A 23502-nucleotide genomic window follows, 5' to 3' on the forward strand; every position below is an offset into this window, starting at 1 on the left:
ATCATACGAAAAGAACTATTCAGGTACTCGAGGATATGTTTCGAGCGAGTGTTTTGGATTTTGGGGGTAGCTGGACTCAGTTTATGCCATTTGTGGAATATGCCTACAACAATAACTACCAAACTAGCATTGGCATGGCTCCTTATGAGGCAGTTTATGGTAGGAAGTGTTGTTCCCCTTTATACTAGAGTGAGCTGGGTGAGAGATGAGTTATGGGACCAGAAATAGTACAGCGGGCGTACGATAAAGTTTGACTCATTCGAGATAGGATCAGTGCAGCTCAGAGTCGACAGAAAAGTTACGTAAATACTCGCCGCCGGGAACTGGAATTTGAAGTGGGTGATCATGTGTTTCTGAAGATAACACCATTGAAGGGAATCATGAGGTTTGGGAAGAAGGGTAAGTTGAGCCCTAGGTTCATTGGCTCATTTAAGATACTTGAGAAGATTGGGTCAGTTGCCTATCGGCTGGCTTTATCACCATCTCTATTCAGAATTCATGACGTGTTTCACGTTTCTATGTTATGAAAATACGTCTCAGATTCTTCTCATATCATCAGTTATGCAGAATTGGAACTCAGAGGTGATCTAGCATATGAGGAAGTTCCAGTACAAATCTTAAACAGAAAAGAACAGGAATTGCGTAATAAAAAGATACCACTGGTCAAAGTCCTGTGAAGGAATTACGCGATAGAAGAAGCCTCGTGGGAGCTCGAATATGAGATCAGACGGAAATATCGCCACTTGTTTAGTGGGTCATAGCAATGATGTGTAATTAAAGTAGTGATAGTTTTTTTTTTTTTTTTTGTACAATGTAAATGTAATTTAGAGTATAGGATAGGTAGTATTTTGGTTTTGTGAGAATTTTCTTTTATACTTGTAATCTCTCAGAACTACCCATGTAACCACGATATTCTTCCGCCATAAGTGAGGGCAAGTAATAAAATAAGTAGACCATTTTATCCTTAAGGGATGATGAGCTATATGAATAGTAAATTTTGAGGACGAAATTTTATGAGGGAAGAATGTAATGACCTAAAGAATAATGATATTTAAATAATAAAGAGGGAGGAAAATGGAAACAGTAACAGAAGGAGGTAGCCAACTTCGTCGACAAACATGACATTGCATTTTAGAGGTGATAATTCCAAGAAATTTCCCAGGCCTCGTCGATGAGCACAAGGGTTTCGTCAATAAGTGTTCTTCAGGATCTCGTCGACGAAGTTCCATCTCGTCGACGAGAAGATACCGAGAGTGAATTTCTAGAAGTCTGAAATTTGTCGACGAGGGTGCAGTTTCATTTATAAACTTTCTACATGACTCGTTAACGAGGTGACGTGGCTCGTCGACAAATCCTGTAGTATAAATAGTGCTTAAACTCAATTTTTACACAGAAATTTTAGCGAAGACTCTCTCTCTCTCTCTCTCTCTCTCTCCTCTCTCTCCCTATGGTCCCTCTCCCATTTTTTTTTTATTTCGGCCCCGTCAGTCACTGGATCGATGATCTGAGGCCACCACAACGCTCCTGGCAGAGTTATCTTCAAGTCTGCTGAGGCGGATCATCGGTGGGATCGAGTCGAATTTCTTCCCACAATTAGGGTAAGGCCTTTTAGTCAATTTTTGGCCTTCTGGAAATTGTAGGAAATAATGTTAGCAAAGAAATAATGATATTTCGTTCTGAGATATTTGATTTTCAGGGTATTGAGTGGAGAACCCTACGAGTGTAAGACCCGTCATAGTAGGGGATTTTTAGCAGGAAACAGGTAAGGGAAATATGCTATGCTAGACAGTTTTAAAATGCTTTTCAGTATGAAATGTATATATCTACTAGAGTATTATTCACAACAGAGATTTATACAGTTTATCTATATTAATATGTTTTAAAATTACTGTGTGGCTTAAGAATATAGATATAGTACAGAAACATGCTTTACAGTATTTTTCAGATATATGTTTTACAGAAAATACAGACGGTGAATATATTTTATAGCAATTACAGAAATAACATGATTATACAGTTTTACAGTACCATGACATACAGATTTATAGTTAATTACAGAAACACAGTTGATATAGATACAGTTTTCTACAGCGTCATGGTTGATACAGTTATTACAGAATCATGGTAAAACAAATAGTGGTATATAGAGATGTATTATATAGTATCAGACTCTGTTGGACCATTATAGTTTACAGAACACGGTATCGTAGCTACATACAGTATAGAGTGTAACCACCTATTCAGTTAATACGTGGTATAACAGTCGATCGTATAAAGCCCACGAGTGGACATGCTCCCCATCATATATGGGTTGAGAAGGGCTGATTAAACTGATGGAGTATAGTGGTTTATTCCTGGTTGGCTAGTCATGGTAGATCCCGCCTTCGGGCCCACAACCCTGTCATGAGGGGTTAAATCATGACACACAGTTATCCACAGGGAAGTTTTCAGTTATTACTATGTTTATACAAATTTACAAAGACAATATATATATATATTAGAAGTATTTTGAGTAGAAACCTAAAGAACAGAAATGTTAAGCAACAGGAAAAAGGTGATGGTTTATATTACTGGTATTGTACTACAGATTCAGTGATACATGATTATATAGTAATAGATTTTCATAGTATTGTAACTCATTTGCCACACACTAGTAATAGCATATTTCGTCTTACTGAGCGTTGGCTCATCCCATTACTTTAACATTTTTCAGGTGATCCAGGTAGGCGAGCAGACCAGTCTCGCAGATAAAGGGGTCTCAGTATTGCCCTGACAGTAGAGTGAGTATTTTGGAAGTATTTTTTTTTATAGTTCTAGCCAGTTGAGGGTATTTTTGGAAAACAATCATATATGTATATTTTGGGAAACATTTTAACACTTTAGTATTGTATTATATATGGTTGTGTTCAACTAATTTCCGCTTCTCGCTGCTTAGGTTGATGGTTTGGTTTAATTTAGTTTGGTATCAGAGCATTATAAATGTTACAGTATTAAAAAAATAATAATAAAAAAAAAATAAAACCTATTAAATAGCAGGTCGTTACATCCTTTTCTTTTGCGGGTGGCACTGACCTAATCATGGTTGAGACTTAGGTGCAAGAGATGGAGAAGATATTGGCAGTGCTGAATTGCACAGAGGAGCAGAAGGTTCTTTTCGCCACCTTCAAGTTGACCAGAGAAGCTGAATGGTGGTGGCAAGCAATGAAGTTGTTGCTGCTAGAAAAGCAGTGAGCAGTACCTATATCGATGACCTGGGGTCATTTGAAGCAGGTTTCTACGACCGATATTTGCCCGCCACCACTAGGAATGTGAAGGCGGAGGAATTTTTCAACTTGACTCAGGGGCACCTCATAGTTCAGCAGTATGCTGCTAGGTTCCTAGAACTTTCCCGCTTTGCACCTTTCATGGTCCCAAACGAATATAAAAAATGAGATGGTTTGAAAGGGGCCTAAATCAAAGGATTCACGAGCATATGGTATGTTTGCAGATACAGGACTTCACAGAACTGGTGGATAAAGCCACTGTTGCAGAGTCGAGTCTGTAGAAAGGTACAAAGGCATTAGAACGGAGGAAGAGACCCATGTATCCCAGTCCCCATGCAAATGTTAGACAGGGGTCATGGAGGGGAGATAGAGATACTACGGATCAGAGGTTAGAAAGGAATGATCGAGGACGATAGGGCGATTCATCACGCCCCCACTGTTCTAGATGCAATCAAAGGGATTAGGAAGAATGTCGGGGTAGGGGTGTCCTGTGCTATAGGTGCAACAAATATGGCCATATAGCCCGAGAGTATCAGGGACCGCCAAACAACACACCCGATCCATATCAGAATCGAAGGAGGTACCTGGTACCTCGCAGCAGCGGCGGCCTAGCGCGTGTCTACACACTTACCCTGACTGAGGGGGACACATCTAGAGGCGCAGGTAACGTGTTTATGTTGAAATAAGTAATAAGTTTTACTTAACTCTGGGTGATGCAATCACTTATATGTTGGAATAAATTGAAATGTGTGAAATGTGTAATAGAATATATGTTGAATAATGAATTTCGAGGGCGAAATTTTGTAAGGGGGGAAGAATGTAATAACCTGAACTCAGAAAAAAAAAATAAATAAAAGGAAAGAAGGAAAATAAAATAAAAGAAAAAGAAGTTTAAAAAGGGCGTCAAACAGGGACTCCTCGACGAATTTGTTCTCCTCATCAACGAACGTCCTTTTGGGTTTTGTCGACGGTCGACTGAATGTTTTAAGTCATTTAAGGATGGTCAACCGAACTCATTCAACACTTCAATTTTCACCGAATTTTGACCTAATTTTAGCTTTAAGGGAATAACAAATGAATTTCCAATTAAGGTGAGATCTATTTGTAGGATTTCTAAGCTTAACCACTTCCTAAGCCATCTATCTTCACTACCCCACCATGGCTGATTATGTGATCCAAGGAAGAGTGATTATTCAGATTCAAATTAAGCTCTTCCTCCCTCTTGTACTGTGGAATTAGCTACCCTAATCACCCACATCATTTCTTTATCTAAACCTCTAACACTCCTATATAAACAAGCAAAACCGATGTGTCCTAAGCAAGTGCATATGAAGGTTTTTGCTTATTTGTTCTATTTTGTTCAGAAGAAGCATTGGATTTTTTATGATGGTGGGATTTTAATGATAGACCCCCTTTGAATAATTTATTTCTTTTGACTCCTAAGGGTTTATCATATTTTATTTGTTCTTCTATGCAGATGATACTCATGATTTTATTAATTTTCTTCTTCTCTAAAGCAGCTTGATATTCTTTTAATCTACTCAATTTCTTTGCTACTTTCTTATTCTCATTCTTCAATATTGCTTTCATTTTATCCATCCTAATTAGAAGCTTATGTGTTTTCAATAAAGTTCTCTCTAGTTTTTCATTCAAATACGTACTCCTATCTATCAGTTTAGCACATGGTTCATCACAATATCTAATACCAGAAATGTTACAGGAATCAGTGCGTGCATCAACATCAGTCAGTATATCACAATATTTAGCAGATGATTCATCACCAGAATATTTTTTACAAGAATCGTCGCATGCATTAACAATAGAGATATTATTGCCTTCAACAGATGATTCAATATAGAATGTATCACATAATTTTGCATACGAATCATCACAACATGCATCACATGAATTATTGCATGAAACAGTAAAAGAGGTAGAGTCAAAATCATATACCTCTTCATCTACCAATGCAATCGAATCATGATTAGCCACTACCTGATCATTTTGTCTTGGAGCATTAGGAGTGGCAATCTCCTTTTCCTGAGTCACTCCACACTTCTTTTCGAGCTTAACCCAGATCTCTTGTGCACTTTTACATGCCACAAACTCAAGCAAAATATCATAATCTAAAGAACAATATAGTAAGTCCGAGGCATGTAAATTTGCATGCATCAAAATATTTATTCTAATTTTCCAGGCGGTGTAATCAACACCACAAAATAATGGAGGATTGGAAGGTGATCGTCTCTCTCCGAATGGGGATACACCAATGTGAGTCATTGCAATCTTTTACAAAAACGTTTAAGTCGATTGTAATAAGACTCTGATACCAATTGTTGGAATTGGTGTATTCCCAAAAGGGGGGTGAATTGGGTATTTAAAAATTTCTCCTAGGTTTGATCCAAATTTCACAAAAAGTATTACACAAATTTAGGGTCTTTCTATATAATCATAAACTCAATCATTCACAATAATAATACACAAACATTCAAGTGTAAAATGTAAAATGCAGAAATTAAAAGCAAGCACTAGAAATGTTATCAGGGTTCAGCCAATACTGCCTATGTCCCCACCTCAAGCTCACAAGCAAGAGGATTCCACTAAGGCTCACTTTACAGGTGGAGCAGCACCTAATACAACACCTTAACAGAATGGTGCACCTAGCTTTCCTAACTGAGTCAAAGCCAATTCGGGACATTTTACAGGGCAAGTCTCCCTCTTTAGGCCCATGCCTGGAGTACAATAGATAATTAAATTTGTGTACAAACAAATATGCTTCTTACACTACGCAGGTATGTACCACTATGCTCAATCAATTTATGCACTCACATATGATATGATATTAAACTCAAGTGAGATTTTGTTAATCGATGTGTTGACTCTCAACAATATGTATGTCAGTGTGTGTATGTGAGAGTAAGACTCTTGATTTCATGATAATGTGCTTGTAATGTGCATAATCAAAAAGTCTCTTTATAACCCTAAGCTAATATCACAATAATGATTTTCAAATGTAAAGCACAATAGATAATAGGGTTAAGCTTGCTAAAAAGTATTTTTCTCAAAGCATAAAGCAAGATTATGACTTTTGCAATAAGGATGCAAGATCTTAAGCCAAGTAAGATTTTTTCCCAATACAATATTTATGAATGAAATATTATGGGAAAAACTTTAAGCTACTCTCCAAGAATCAAAGCACAACCAAATACAAGTGAGGGAGAGTTTAAGCTTGTAGTATAAGAATGACAAAACAACCTCACTCAAAATAAATGGCTAGACGAATATAGGAAGTGGATTTTGGCAATATATTTGAAGAAATATGGGAGTATGAATGATTTTGGCAAAAATGATTTTTAGAGAAATTTGGCTAATCTCAAAACCCTAATCTTATCTTAATTTTGCAAATGAGGAGGTATTTATAGAGTTGGGAAGAATTATAGTCGTGTGGGACACGCTGGGTATTTTGGAAAAAGATTAAGTAAGTTTAATTAAAAATAACCCAGTTTAACCTCGGTAAAAATTGGACAATCCGAGAAGGTCGGTCGACCACTTTTGAGGTTCGGTCAACCAGGTTGCTCAGTTCGGTCGACAAGGGTGTTTTTGAACTGCAATGATGGTCAACTAAACTTGAGGTGATTTTAGAACCTCCGAGGTTCGGTTAACTGGGCTAAGTTCGGTTGACTGAAGTTGAACATTCAGTCGATCGGGCCATTTTACAACTGTGAGTTCGGTTGACCAGAGCGTTGGGATTTCCCACGTGCCAGTTCGGTCAAGCAGGGCGTTGACGCTTATTTTAAGGACGGTCGACCAATTGGTCAAACCATTGACCCTAGGGAGGTTTGGTTGACCGAAGGCCTTAGTATATTTTGGTTCGGTCGACCAACCATATAAGATTTGTGCATTTTAATCCTATTCTTCTTATGAAGTCACCCTATTCACATGATAATTAATTTCAAGATTGTGGGGAATTGTTCATGCAAAATTTTGGGTCCTATGGTCAGTCTAAGGTCTTTGAGCTTATGTGTCCTATCATGCATACAATGCATTAATTATTACAGACCATTAGAATTTAAATATTACAGACCCAAATAAAATTTAATTGAAATACAACAAATAAATATTTTGGTCTTCAATTTATTTCAAGTCCATGTGCACCATATGAAACTTTCAATTGATCATGCACACAAACTCATCAACCATTAAATACCAGAGTATTTGTCATAATCAAAACGCAATATGACCTATAAGGTCAACAATTCCCTCTCTCTCTCTCATAGCTCTCTCTCGCCCCTCACATCTCTCTCCTTTTCTATCTCACCCTCCCTCTCATAGATCTCTCTTACCCCTCGCATTTCTCTTTCACAAATCTCTCTCGCCCCTTCGCATCTCTCTTTCTCTTTTCATTTTTTTTTCACTTCTAATCTTTTTATTTCCTTTTTCGATTTCTTTTTTCTTCTTTTGAAATCTCACTCTTTCTTTCAATTTTTGTAGATCTGGACTCCAAAAGAAGCATAGAGCACCAAGCTCTCTAGCAATTGATCCTAATGCACAAATCCGAATCACCAAGGTAAATTTCTCTATTCCCAATCTCCATTTTAATTTTTCCCTTGCTTCAGTTTAATTTTTCTTGGGGTTTCTCTAGGGTTATTTTAACCATGGTCATATTTTTGGTAGATTGAGTTATTAGGCTTTGTCAACTAGGCTTTAGATTAATTGGATCTTGGTTTAAGTTCAATTGGGCTTTGGCTATTAGGCTGTAAAGAGTTGGGCTGAGACAAATTAACCCAGTTTTTTCATGAATTAATTAGGTCTCCGATTGGGCTAAACCCAATTTGGGCTTGGTTCTAGTTCAATTAGGCTTGGACTTGGGTTCAAGATAGGTTAGGATCTAGTTTTGGGCTAAAGGGTCAATTGACCAAGTCAAGGGTTGACCTCGGTCTTAGGTATACGGGTTGGTTGACTTGGACTCAGGTTAAGTTAACCCGAGTTCCCATGTCAAATATGGGGTATTCAAATATGGGTTATTGAACTCAAATCTGGATTTGGGTATTCAAGTTTTTGGTTAAAATTTTATATTCAGGTCAAATACCTAGGTTTGATATTAAGGATCTCTACAGAATTTTCATTCAAATTTTCGGAAAAAAAAAAAATCAGTTTGAATTTTTAGTGTTTGAATCTGTTCTAATTTTATTCATGAACAATTCAGAGCAAACAAAATTGAAAGAAAAAGGGTACTACCATTTTTACGCCTTTGTTTCTGAATCCTTCAAACTGAAGCTTGCTTCTTCTCTCTGCCCAAACCTCTTTAATTCTCTACTGCTAAGCCTCTGCCACCTCCGCAATTTGAGTCTTTTGTTGGCCTATCTATGTTTCATCCCATTTTGACAATGACAAACCAAGGCATCTAGTTGTGCTACTAAGTGTGTTCACAGCTTTTAAGGTATTAAGCACTATAACAAGATACAAATTGGAAAGCAGTGAAGCATACAAGACGATATTATTTGAGTATGAACATGGAGCTTATAAAGACCAAGCTTGAAGACTATGGATATGATCATGGAGCTCATGAAGCTCATGAAGTCCAAGCTTAAAGAATTAAAAGAATTTTTCTTATATATATTGAAAATAGGACCTATGTGAGTACAATATAATTGATTATGTGAAGAAGCTCATATGTGACCTTAGTTGGACCCTAGGCACTCTATAATTTCATGAAAATTATTTTTTAAATGTACAAAAATTATTTCAAAGTGTTAAAATTATTTTTGGGATGAAAAACTAAGGGTCTTGAGGTTTTGGAAGTTTAGGCGACTGAAGTAGAGCATTCAATCAACTGAATTGCCACTGGAAGTGCACAATATGAATTCCAGGTATTTCGGGTGACCGAGTTGCTACTGACTTTTGGAAATTCTAGCTCTAGAAACTCGGGCAGTTAAATGAAAGTTCAAGCGATCGAACACATAGTTCGGGTGATCGAATCCAGAAGTTAGTCAACCGTAAATCGCTACTGACTCTTGTGATTTTCATCTCCAAGGAATTCAGGCGACCAAATCCCAATTTGGGTGAGCAAGTCAGCGGATTCAAACTGCAACGGCTAGTTTTGAAAAGGACAAATTATTTATTAAAGGCCCAACTGTCATAAACGGCTAATACATTATCTTGCCTATAAATCAAAGTTTCTAAACTTGTTTAAAATGATGAGAAAAGATTGGATTTGACTTGTATTATTATTGGTATCATTCATACTTGAATCCAAGCTTTTGAACCTTGTTGAAAATCTTTTTCAAGCACTTTGCAAATTCTTCTTTCATTTTTCAAGTGCTCGCCTTCAAGTTACTCCTTGAGCTTCATTCATAATCATATTGAAAGTGTATTAGTGTGGTATTTTTTATTGTATTTATTCGATCAAATTTGGAGCATTCTTTATACATCTATTTCTATTGATTCCACTTCATAAGGGCATCTTTGCTTATTGAAGAAGAGAGGTGACTCTACTAAGTGAAGGAGAGGGGCATCTCCGCCTATTAAAGGAGAGAAGCAACTCCATCTAAGTAAGGGAGAGAGGCATCTCTGCCTATTAAAGGAGGGATTATAAAGGCATCTCCGCCTAATAAAAGAGAGAGGTTTCTCCACCTATTGAAGGAGTACATAGTGGAATCCTCAAGTAGGTTACTTGAGGCAAGGACGTAGGCAATGATTGCCGAACCTTGTAAAAATACGAGTTTTATTCATATTTGTTGTGAATATTGATTGCAATTGTCTAGTTAGATCACTTGCTTGAAATTATAGCAAACATCGTTTAAATACTTGCATAAATTTTTAATTATTCAATTCACCCCCCCTCCCAATTTCTTGGGATTACACCTCAACTCACATCTTTCAATCTTCAACCTTTCTTAAACCCTTCAAATTCAATTACTCAAATACTTTCTGACTTCACTCTTTTCCAATCAATGACTAGTTCTTCTCCAATTTCTTTTTCCTCACTCTTTTCAAATAATCAGCTCTTCTCCAATTTCTCATCTCTCCCAATATTCTGAAGATCACTATTTATAGGTCTAGAAGAAGAACAATCCAATCAATCATGATTGATCAATCATATTAAAATAGATTGATTGATCTTTTGTTGTTTTAATTTTGATTTTGATTTGCAATTATCAATCTGTAACTGAAATCTCCTTTTGTGTGTGCAGGTGTAAGCATGAAGGAGCTGACTTGCCAAATTTTTCTTTTTTCATTTTATATTTTTTTGTTATTTTTTATATAGTTTATTTATTTTTATTTGAAATTGTATAAATGAATATGAGTTTAAATTGAATAGTGAAATGATATGCCTAATTTTTGCTGAGCACTGGTCACCTATTTGATGAACAGTGCTCTTAAGGCCCGAAGACATGCCCACTTGATGAGTACAACTCATGAGGCAATCCAAAAGTGAGCACAACTCACCAAGAACAACCCATCTATTAAGCACCACTCATGAAACCCAAAAAATCATATTCAAGGACTTGCTCGATAGGAACTTGTTTCACCAAAAAAATAGAATGCTTTACAAAAACTGTTCAACATGTAAAAGAATACACGCTCAATGAAAAACTGCTCTTCAAAAAAAAAAAAAGGAAAAAACCATAAATGGCTTGGCCAAAGCTGAATCCTCAAGAGGTGGCTTAGGGAAGCCAAGCACGCTGCTGTTTAAAGGGCTGCTCGATTGGCCCGGAGAAGTCGATCATTGTTGAAGTGAAAAGGAGAGACAATGGCACGGCTTGGAGAAGTCAGTTTACCCTTCAAATGGCTCAGAGGAGCTGGTGCAACCTTAGGCAACTCAGAGCTTTAATGGCACAGCTCGGAGGAGCCCATTTTCCTTTCAAACGACTCAGATGAGCCAGCGCCCCCTTGGATGGCTTGAAGCTCCAGCAATTTAGCTCGGATGAGCCAATCTCCATTCAAAATGGCTCAGACAAAGCTAACACCCCCTTAAGCGGCTTGGAGTAAGCTGCATGCCTCTTTTGAGGCTCTAATCAAACCGCTAAATTGAGCCAAGACCAAACTCACCCCAAAGCAGCTCGAATTAAGTCGGGGTCCTCAAGATCAGCTAAAATTGAGTCATGTAGCTCAGGTAAGGCCTTTAAAAATGACTCATATTGAGCCTTAGTTTCCTCAAATGGGAGCCAAATGGCTTTAAATTGAGTCAAAACTACTTACATTGAACTAAAGCCATCGACGCAAGGAAGGTGGCCCAAAAAAAACAATCTCAAGTTTTCAAATTAAATTTCTTTGACTCGAGAGTAAAGGTAGGGGAAACTGATATGGCATAAAAATAATATTAGTAAAACAAATTAATGAAAGGCAAAAATCATGTCTTTGCAATCATCCTCCAATAACTACCATTAAATCAAAATGAAACCTCCTACCATCAAAATAATTAGTGAATATATGTTGAATTCAATAGGGACATGTTATCCCCAACTATAAAAGGGACATCGCAAAAGGAGATAAGTATTGGATTCTCATCTATTCTTTCTTACTATTGTAACCTTATCTTCTCATATTCCCTAACTTAGGCATTAGAGCGATCTCTTATAGTACACCCCGGATCCTCCAAACCTCTCTTATTTAATTCCTTACAGGTGATCACGGTCAAAGATCAGTCTAAATTAACTAGTCGATTTCTTACAGCAACAAAAAGATTAAAAAAAAAAAAAAAATTAGATCGAAGTCTTAGGTGCTTTTTGTGCCTTAATGTACTTCCCTTGGGCATTTGATAAGTTTTTTTCTTGGCTCCATCAACTTATTTTTTTATGTCTATAAATGATAAATTATATTAATCAAATAGAATATGTACAAAAAATTCCGAACATACACCGAGTAGAGAGACCAAAGCTCCCAACAAATAGCATCAAAACTAAGAAAAACCTATAAACAAGTACAATCAAAGCTAAGCATACCTAGGGCACAAAGGCTTATAATAACAAGCATCATCAAAACTAGGAAAAATCCTAGAAACATGTACAATCAACACTAGGCATACCCAGAGATCAAAGGGAACGAAAGATTAACAGAGCTCATGGAGGCCTAGACCCCATATTCTTTTTCTTCCTTTTCACAGGTTGAACACCTTTTCCTAGCACCTTATCATCCCCTTGAGTTTTGCCACTATCCGTAGACACAAGGGTGGCATTTCCTTTATCCTTAATCTTTCTAGCTACATCCTTACCTTGTAATATTCTCCATCAAATTTTCCTTTTTTAATTGTCTATTGAAAATTCTAGTTAGTCGATGTATAGATTGATTTATTAATTTAATATAACCAATTACAACAATGAGCACACTTAACTACAATTGTCCTTATGCTAAAGTGACACATGAAATAATAGAGTGGGGACTTCTTAGGATAAAGAGGTCCCTTCATGGATTTTTGCCTTTGCTTACTCTAGGCACATGAATCGGATGGTAAATATACTTATCCTTTGCTTCGAGATCTATCCATGTCACCAGTCGATAGTTATATCATTTTTTCTTTTCTACACACTTCTCCTTACTACAACCCAAAAAATAAAAACTATTATTAGTTTTTAAAAACTTATGGCCCAAAACAACCTCAGAGGGGACCACAGACCTATATATAAAGGTAGCTTGAATTACATATAAGATAATTAATTATTGATTAATTGGAATTTTTTTACTTTTTTTTTAGTTTTGGAAGTATAGACAACTAAGGTATAGCCCAACACGTGCAACCCCTAAGGAATTTTTTTTTTTTTTTTTGTTTAATATATGTAATAGAAGATATGATTAGGATTAAACTAACATAATACCCCTTTTTGTCAATTTGAGGTCACAAATGAACATGGCTACGCAATGATAGATAATTCATCTATCACTTCATACCCCTTATTATCCCTTCCAAGATTCGATCCCAAGATCTCCATCATGAAAATCCCAAGATTTGTTGTGCCTTGAAGGTTTTTGCTACAAAAATACCTATTTTCTGGTTTGTGACAAAAAATTGGAAGTGTTATTATTATCGATTAAAATATGTACATTTTGTTTTATTATATCGAATACATTGATTGGGAGGGTGAATACTAACAACAATATCGGAGGTCAGCTAGAAAATCGGTAACTTATGTTTATATTTTATTTAATGTCAAAAAATTTACTAGATTAGTAGTAATATTTTTTTTTCAAATGAATCTTATGCTACAAAAAAAAAAAAAAAGGAGAAAAAATCAACACAACATTGTTTGGAGAATATCAATATTACATAGACTCTGTGATTATTTTTTAATATATCATTTTATGAATGATAATTTTTAAAATGATTTGGGTGTAGGTGTTTGTGTATTCACATCCTTATATTGGATTTTTAATCATTTTTATGAGATTTGATTATTTTTGTTGGATGACTTTGTTGTGGAATTTTACTTTCATGTGATTACCACATAGATAATTTAGAATTGTAAGTTGAATTGTATACAAAATTTTGCATGATAAACAATTGTGGAGTGTCTAAGATATGGAGGAAATGCAATTAAAATTTTAATAATGTCTATTTATATGATTAAACCTTCATTATTAATTTTGTACTTTTGAAAAAAATTTTCATTTTTGAAGTATATATAGTTGGGCCACATGTGGAAGTGAATATCCTTGCACCTATGTTTTTTATTTATTAAAAAAAATACAACACCATTTCAACTCACATGTATTGCAATGCAAATTGCAGCCCATGAGAATTTCGCACACCCATGAGAACCACACACAAGTGCATGCGTACTCGTGGGCCAAAATTGTTTCTATTTTTTGAAAAAATATTTTTCATTTGAAAGAACACTCTTAACAATTTTGGTCTTTGTATAATAACTCTTGAATGGTCTTAAACGCCATTCTAAAGTACTAGGAGTAAACATAAACGAACTCCATTTTCTTAGAGTACACAACCAATGCGCCGGTGGAAATCGCTCCCTCTTTTTTTTTTTTAATTATTATTTTGAAACCCAGGTTTGCATTCTAATGGCACTCTCATCATAAATCATTTTCCATCTAAAGCATTAGGAAATTATGAAAATCAAGTAATCAAATGTGGCATTTTTTAAATAAAAATTGTTTGCCTTAGACATTTTCCATCTATGGCCAGTGGAGGCCTAAAGAACTGGCCCTGGCATCTTCAATAACTCTCTTTGCGATCAGACAATAGCATTTAAGACATTATGTTTTAACAAAAAGAAATGAAACTTGATAACTCTACATAGATGGTGCATAGAAGAATACCCACTTGCTCATCTACTGCCATGCAACTTGGTTGCCCTCAAATTAGTACCCTACACAATTTAGCAAAAGTATGCTCGTTCATCTTAACTTGTGCTAACCATATATTCTAGACTCATAAATCATCTTTTGTATCTTCTATTTATTTGTATAGAAACTAGGGACATGCTTTCGCATTTTCGAAGATTGTTTTTTATAATGCCAAGCTAATACAATACTGTTTTGGGAAAGTGACAAAAAAACTAGTACATTGGATAAATCTTTTTCAAAAATTAAATTTGTGACGAGCAAAAATAACCAACCAACAATATCACACGGCATAATAGGAACACCACGATTTTTAACGTGGAAAACCCCTCTAATGTGAAGGGTGAAAATCACGGGGCTTACGAGACTCAATAAAATTTCCACTATAATAGAGGCAAAAATTACTGCAGTGCAGTTATAAAAAATGCTCAAAAACTTAGAGTTAAAAAGAATCTCAAAAGAATCGCGATAAAATAAGAATGAACGGAAAGAAGGTATTCGAACACACAGTTACTATCAGTATTACAAAATCAGGTCCTTCAAGGCTCTTAAACAAATCTCTACCGTCCAGATAGAAGGTCGACAAATCTCGAACGTGCTCTTCAAATTTCAGCAAAATCGGATCACAAAAGATCTTCCGAGCGTCGAGTTGATGAAGACTGTACTGCTGCCTCACACACTGTTGCACGCACCGTTGCAGCACACACACACACTGTTGCACACACCGCACTGTTGCGGCCCACCAATTGTTTTTTTATTTTCCCTATATCAGCACATCCATCTGCCGCCTCCTCTAATTTTTGCTCTAATGGGCTTCAAATACACATGGGCCTTTTTTAATTTTTTTTAATTTTATGCATGTGGGCTGGACCCAACATATTGAACACTTGAAAAGACATGCAGCTACAAGTAATATGCATACCAAATGCACAAAAAATAAAATAAAAAATAAAAATGATACAACCAATTTCCATTTTTGCCACAATCTTAGTCGAACTAAGACAAGCCATCACTGCATTAAAACAAAAAACCACAAACTCAATAAAATAAACATACTAAATAACAACATACCATAAGAGCGGCACATATTGTTACTAAGCATAAAATTTACTTCTTTTAGAAGAAAAGAGTTAGGTTAAGACTAGTTGTATACTTGTATGGCTCTTTTTTGTTTTTTTTAAGGAATTATGAAAGAAAAAATGAATGTTGTAGGCTTAAACAAAGTTTAAATGAAAAATCTTAATTGATTATATCCTAAATATAATTTAATGATTTGAGCATAAGAATTTACATATATCTGTAGCGCCTCGACTCATCACATGGGCCCAAAGTGCTAGTAAAACCTTTAAGTTACTCTGATACCACACACACACACACACACACACACACATATATATATATATGTGTGTGTGTGTGTGTGTGTGTGTGTGTGTGTGTGTATTGCAACCCGCCCTAATTAGGGAATCCCGGGTGCACCTGTCATTACTGGAATTAAAAACCATATGACGGAAGATTTCTACGACATCAAAAAAATTTAACAGAGTTCTAACTATTCCCAAATATACTCATACAATTACCTTTCCGTATATTACAATCCCAAAATAACAAAATAAGGTATTTGGTACATCACTAGTTCTGATAACTACTCCCAAAAGTCTATCCCAGCCTTGAGGTAAGGTAGGTATGGTTCCCTGAAGAACTTGAAAAATGATTGTTTAATGGGATAAGACATTTCTCAGTAAGGTGGATTATATTAATATCAATGTGTGGCTGGCATGAGTTCCTGTGTGAATATAAAATTTTCATCATTTAACTGTATATGAAATGACATTTTAAAACTGTACTACACTGTATATCTGAAAATACATAATTTCATAATAACAAACTATCGGCTCAATATAGCTCATTTATAGTAAATTTGTCCATATATGCATAAAAAATACAACCTGGACTGTTGAATTAGCATCATCACACTATCATATACTCATACGACATGCTTCCCCCCATGACGGGTTGTACAACCCGAAGGCTGGACTCAGCATATGGCCAACCAACCATAGCTGAGTCAGAAAAGATAGTAAGTATAATTGTGCCTACCTATGGTCACCTGGAACTGCCTCAGATGGGGCCGCCCGGCACTAACCTTGGGGGAGTACTATGCCTAGGTCACCAATCGTCTATCCCTCATCACACTTCTATCCTCGTGTGATTGCACTCCTTGCTAACATATAGTTACGTTACTGTGCTTATAATATTACATTTCATATCCACAGAACTCTAGAATCATATATGGCAATATACACAATAAATACCATATTATATCTTATTTCATATAAAACCTATCATTCAATAAAAACTCGGCCCTGACGGTTAAGTAAACCCAGCCCCCAGCTGTTATGTAAAATCTGGCCCTTGGCCGTTAAGTAAATATCGGCCGCTAGCTATTATGTAAATCTCAGCCCCCGACCATTATATAAATCCTGTCCCCTAGCCGTTAGATCAATCTCAGCATATAGCCATCACATCATACTATATAATATCAGTGGAAAACATTCTATTCATATAAGCCATTTAAACCATTCTCAGGCCACACAATTTCCATCTGATAAATCATAATTATATTTTCGATTGAAACATGCTACATCATACTAAGTATTTGCTCAGTTGAAAATATGGGTTTAATAATCCCCACAAATTTTTATTTGATTAATATATATATATGAAAACAAAAATAATCAACCCTACTCACTTTGATCCTTTGTAAAATACCCATAACAATTTGAAACCAATAATTTCAATCGGTCAAAACGTTCAGAAAATCCAGTACTTTAATCCAGTAATCTCATATTCAAATTTAATCGGTTGGTTTCGAAAATAATATCTATTAATCGAACCTTAGGCTCGAAAACCTCAATTTGAACGGTTAGATTGAAAAATAAAAGTTGTAAGCATATGCATATGCATATAAATATATACTACATTTTAATCGGTACATATTTCAAAAATAACTGACATAATATAATCCCCTTACTTGTTTTCCCGAAAACGACCTGAAACGACTGAAAACTCGAAACCCTACCTTCCTGAACCGACCAATAAACAAGATCCTACGAGCCAGGAGAAGGAAGAGAGAACCAAGGAGCACCCGTAGATGATCCGGGAGGCTTAGGAGAGAGAGAGAGAGGTATGAGAGTTATGAAATAAAACACATAACTTAGCCCTTAAGTAAGCCTACTCGTAGGAAAACCGTCGACGATTTTCCTTGCCTTTAGAATACCAGCGACGGTCTGGCAGCTGACTCTCCCAGTTGACTGAAACTGGCAATGATTTTCTTACCCTCTAGAAAAATCGTCGACAGTTTGGGTCCTGCAAAACCAACTTCTTTCTTTTTTCTTTTGTTTTCCTCTATTTCTCTCTTTTATATATTTTTTCTTTTATTTTTTGGGTTCGGGTTTCTACAATCTCCCCTCTTTACAAAAATTTCATCCTCGAAATTTGCTAACTGATTTCCATCACATCCACAAAATGATTACTGATCTGTTGACTTGACCTAAGAAGAGCCGGCGACCACCCACATAGCAGCCCCGTCCCAAATTTATTACATACCCTCACTTGTGGCAGAGGAATACCATGGTTACTCATACTGTCTCAGGAGATTACAATATCCATACAAAATTCTCCCAAAGACCAACCATGAACAAAAACAATGACCAATTGATAAAACCAAGCAACCTACTCTAAGTATCTATATACAAAATTAATACTTACCTACTGTTCTACTTGCCTGATTAGTGTTGAGCCTTTCTGAATAGTCGTGGATACTTCTGACATATTTTCGTCTCTAATTCACATGATGCTTCTTTCACTACATGATTATGCCAAAGTACCTTTACAAGCGGAATCCTCTTAGTACGTAGCTCCTATTCCTTATAGTTTAGAATCTGAACCGGAATCTCCTTATATGCCAACGTATCCCCGAGCTCCAAAGGCTCATAACTGATCACATACGAAAGATCCGGAATGTACTTTCTCAGCATGGACACGTGGAATACATCGTGAATCCTAGCCAGTGTTGGGGGTAATGCTATTCTGTACGCCACCAGACCAAATCTCTCTAGAATCTCGAATGGCCCGATGTGTCTAGGACTTAGCTTTCCCTTTTTCCCAAATCTTATTACCCATTTCATCAGAGCAATCCTAAAAAATATGACATTACCTATCTCGAACTCCAACTCCCATCAGCGTATATCCGCATAACTTTTATACTAACTCTGTGTTGTCTTAATTCTTTCCCTAATAAACTAGACCTTCTCAGAGGTCTGTTGAACCAACTCCGGACCCAAAATTTACCGTTCACTGACTTCATCCCAGTATAACGGAGATCGGCACCTCTGACCATACAGTGCCTCATACGGTGCTATCCCGATACTGGCCTAATAGCTGTTATTGTACGCGAACTCAACCAACAACAAATATCTAATCCAACTACCCCCGAAATCCAATACACACGCTCGTAACATATCCTCTAAAATCTAAATGATCCTCTCTAACTGACCATCGGTTTGCAGGTGAAATGCAGTACTGAAGGTGAGTTGAGTCACCCAATGCTTCCTACAAACTCTTCCAAAATTGGGAAGTAAATCGCGGGTCCCTATCTGAAACGATGGACACAGGCACCCTATGCAATCTGACTATCTCATACACATAAAGTTCTGCTAGCCTATTCATGGAATAACTGAATTTAACCGGAATGAAATGGGCAGTCTTCGTCAGTTTGTCAACAACTACCTAAATACCATTTTGCCTATGAAGTGTCGATGGCAATCCCGTGACAAAGTCCATAGAAATGTGCTCCCACTTCCACTTAGGAATGAGAAGTGGTTGCAACGGTCTTGCCAACCTTTGGTGCTCGACCTTCACCTATTGACACGTCAAACACTGCTCAATAAAACGAGTGATCTCTATTTTCATGTTGGACTACCAGAAGGAAACTCGCAGATACTTGTACATCTTTGTGCTCCTTGGATGCACTATATATAAAAAGAAATGTGCCTCTTTTAGGATGGTTCATTTAATCTCAGTGTCATTCTGTATGCATATCCTAGTGTAAAATCTCAACACCCCGTCATCTGAGACATTGAAATTTGCCTTCAACCCATCCTATACTCCACCCACAATCTCTACCAGCTCTGCATCTTTCATCTAAACTGTCTTGATCCTTTCCCATAAAATTGGTTGCACTATCAGGCTAGCAATGAATGCCCGGTGATTTCCTTCCACTAACTCCACACCCAACCTTTCCAGGTCCATCTTGATCTGATGCTGAACTCCAACTACTGAACTGACGCATCCACTGACTTTTGACTTAAAGCATCAGCTACCATATTAGCTTTTCCTGGGTGTTAACTAATGGTATAGTCGTAGTCCTTTACCAACTCAAACCATATCTGTTGTCTCATGTTTAACTCCTTCTGAGTGAAAAAGTACTTAAGACTCTTGTGATCGATAAAAATCTCGCACCTTTCATCGTGTAGGTGGTGCCTCCAGATTTTTAATGCATAGACTATCGCTGTCAATTCCATGTCGTGCGGCGGATAGTTCTTCTCGTACTCCTTGATTTGGCAAGAAGCGTAGCTGCATTATGACACACCTAAGTCCCTTCTTAGATGCATCACTATAGATCACGAATCCACCATCTCCACATGGAATGGTCAACACTGGGGCAGTAACTAGTCATTGTTTTAGTTCCTGAAGACTCTGCTCGCACTCACCAGTCCACTCGAACTTCATGTTCTTCCTCGTGAACTGTGTCAGTAGACCTGATAGTCTAGAAAATCCTGCTACAAACTAGCGAAAATATCCTGCCTGACCCAAGAAACTTCTAACCTCATGCACGTTCTTCGGTCTCGCCTAATCAATTACCGCTTCTATCTTGCTCTAGTCTACTAAAACACCTTCTCTGGACACTACATGTCCTAGAAATTCCACTTGCTCTAACCATAATTCACATTTCTTGAACTTCGTAAACAACCTCTTTTCTCTAAGAACCTGGAGTACCAACCTCAAATGAGTTGCATAATCCTCAGGATTCCTTGAATAAACCAAGATGTCATCAATGAAAACAACCACGAACTGATCTAAGTGCTCGTGGAACGCCCTGTTCATCAAGTCTATAAATGTTGCAAGAGCATTAATCAATCCAAAAGGCATAACCAAAAATTCGTAGTGGCCATACCTAGTACGAAAAGTCGTCTTTGGTACATCCTTTGATTTAACCCTCACCTGATGATACCCAAATCATAGATCGATCTTGGAGAATACTTGTGAGCCCTGCAATTGGTCAAATAGATCGTCAATTCGGGTAACGGGTACTTATTCTTTACTATCACTTTATTAATCTCTCTATAGTCGATGCACATCCTCATCGACCCATCCTTCTTCTTTACAAACAACACTAGTGCTCCCTAGGGTGATACACTCGGTCTGATAAATCCTTTGTCAAGAAGTTCCTACAGTTGCTTCTTTAACTCCTTTAGTTCAACTGGAACCATTTTGTACGGAGCCTTAGAAATAGACGTTGTCCCTAGAAGCAACTCAATAGCAAATTTCACCTCGTGATCAGGAGGCAATCTCAGTAAGTCCTCTAGGAAAACGTCTAAGAACTCCTATACCACGAGGATATCCTCCAGTTTAAGTTCCTCCCTCCGTGCCTCTTTAACAAATGCTAAGTACCCCTGGCATCCCTCTAGGAGTAGCCTCCTTGCCTGAATGGCTGAAAGGATCCGTGGTGCAGAGTGCACACACGATTCGACAAATCTAAATTCCTGCTCCTCAGGAGGTCAAAACATTACTTCCTTCTTGTGGCAGTCAATACTCGCATAGTTGGCTGCTAACCAATCCATCCCCAAAATAATATCAAAACCATGCATCTCAAAGATAACCAAGTTAGCAGGCATCATTCTCCCCTAAATCTCTAGATCACTTTACTACACACTACCACTGACCCTGTCGGTGTGACCACCTCTAACTCAGCATCTAACGATTGTGTTTCTACCCTGCACAATTTAATGAATCCAAGAGAAATGAAAGAATGCATCACATCCAAGTCAAACAATACAATTACTTTATTTGAAAGCACGTAAATGTTACTTGCCACCATATCTTCTACATTCTCGGTGTCGCCAAGAGTCAAGGAATATACCCATGCTTGGGTCATACCCCTCTGATAGTTTCTGGGCGGTGCATGGTTACCTCCCTGATATGGCTGCTGTGGGGGTGCGTTGCTCCACGCCATGCGGTAATCTTGCACCAAATGTCTGGGCCTACCGCACCGAAAGCAACCACCTGATTTCGTCCTGCACTCTCCCGAATGCCTCTTGCCACACATAGGGCAAACAGGGCCTGATAAGGTACAATGGCACGTTCTACCACCCGTATCCGTCGCTGGCCTCTGTCATTACCATACCTCCTCCAAGAACCTTCCCTCACACCCATGTGAGAACTAGAAGGCATCGGCCTCTTCTTCAAATTCTGAACCTCCACATCTCCCTATAGACTCGTCTCTGCCACAAGGGCCTTATCCACCAGTGTAACAAACTCTTACGCCTGTAACACAGCCACCTGCTTTATAATCTCCTGTCTCATACCCCTCTCAAACTTCCAAGCCTTTGTGGACTCATCTGATACGATGTAAGGAGAAAAACGTGACAGTTACACAAATCGGGCGGCGTACTGTTGAACAGTCAGTTGTCCCTGAGTCAGGTTCAGGAACTCCTCTGCCTTTGTTTTCCTGACAAAGGCTAGAAAATATCGATCAAAGAACACCTCTCTGAAGTGGCTCCACATCATCGCCACCGGTACCAGTCTCTACTCCTCTAGCAGCTTTACTACTTCCTACCATCTCTCAGCCTCTCTAGTAAGCTTAAACGTGGCATATAGCACCTTCTACTTATTAGTGCATCGTAGTATGGCCAAGATCTTTCAATTTCCCAAATCCAATTCTCCGCAAGGATTGGGTTGGTACTTCTAGCAAAGGTAGGAGGCTTCAGGCGAGTGAACTTCTCGATATAATCTCCCAGATCAGCAGCCGGATGATCCTGCCCCCGAGAACTCAACATAACCTCAGCCATAAACTGCTAGGCAAAATCCCAAAACGCCACTATAGAGTTGCTGCCACCCTCATGGGCAGCCCCCTCACTGCTACTCCCTCTGGCTATAGTGTTATGGTCCCTCGAATCCATCTTGAAGAGATAACCGAGATGATTTTAGAATTCTAATATCCTAACATGTCTGGTGCAATTATAACACTAAAATACTCACTTTAAATAAATTCCAAATACTGGCCTAAATCTTCTCCCCTAATTTGCAACATACTCTGCAAAATTCATATTCCCATTCTAGTTTTCAAGTTACTGCATTTTCGCTTGGAAACAAAATCGTCAATGGATTATCATGGTTTTCTAAACCCATACTGATCCAAAAAAACACATAAGTCTGTCAAGAGATTTCTACCTCTAGGCTTACAAAGAAAAACTAAAAATTCATATTCTCGTCCTACTTGAACCTATAGTCTGGTAAGATCATCTAACGTAGTATGCAGAACCTAGCAACCTATGCTCTAATACCACCTGTAGCGCGCCAGACCCGCCACGTGGGCCCGGAGTGCTAGTAAAAACTATAAGTTTTTCTGATACCACACACACACACACACACACACACACATATATATATATATATATATATATATATATATATTACAACCCGCCTTAACTAGGGAATCTTGGGTGCACTTGTCATTATTGGAATCAAAAACCATACAATGGAAGATTTCTACAACATTAAAACACTTTACCAAAGTTCTAATTGTTCCCAAATACACACATATAACTACCTGCCCGCATATTACAATCCCAAAATGACAAAATAAGGTATATGGTATCTCACA

This window comes from Malania oleifera, chromosome 8 (genome assembly GCF_029873635.1).
Source record: "Malania oleifera isolate guangnan ecotype guangnan chromosome 8, ASM2987363v1, whole genome shotgun sequence".
NCBI classification, from domain to species: Eukaryota; Viridiplantae; Streptophyta; class Magnoliopsida; order Santalales; family Ximeniaceae; genus Malania; species Malania oleifera.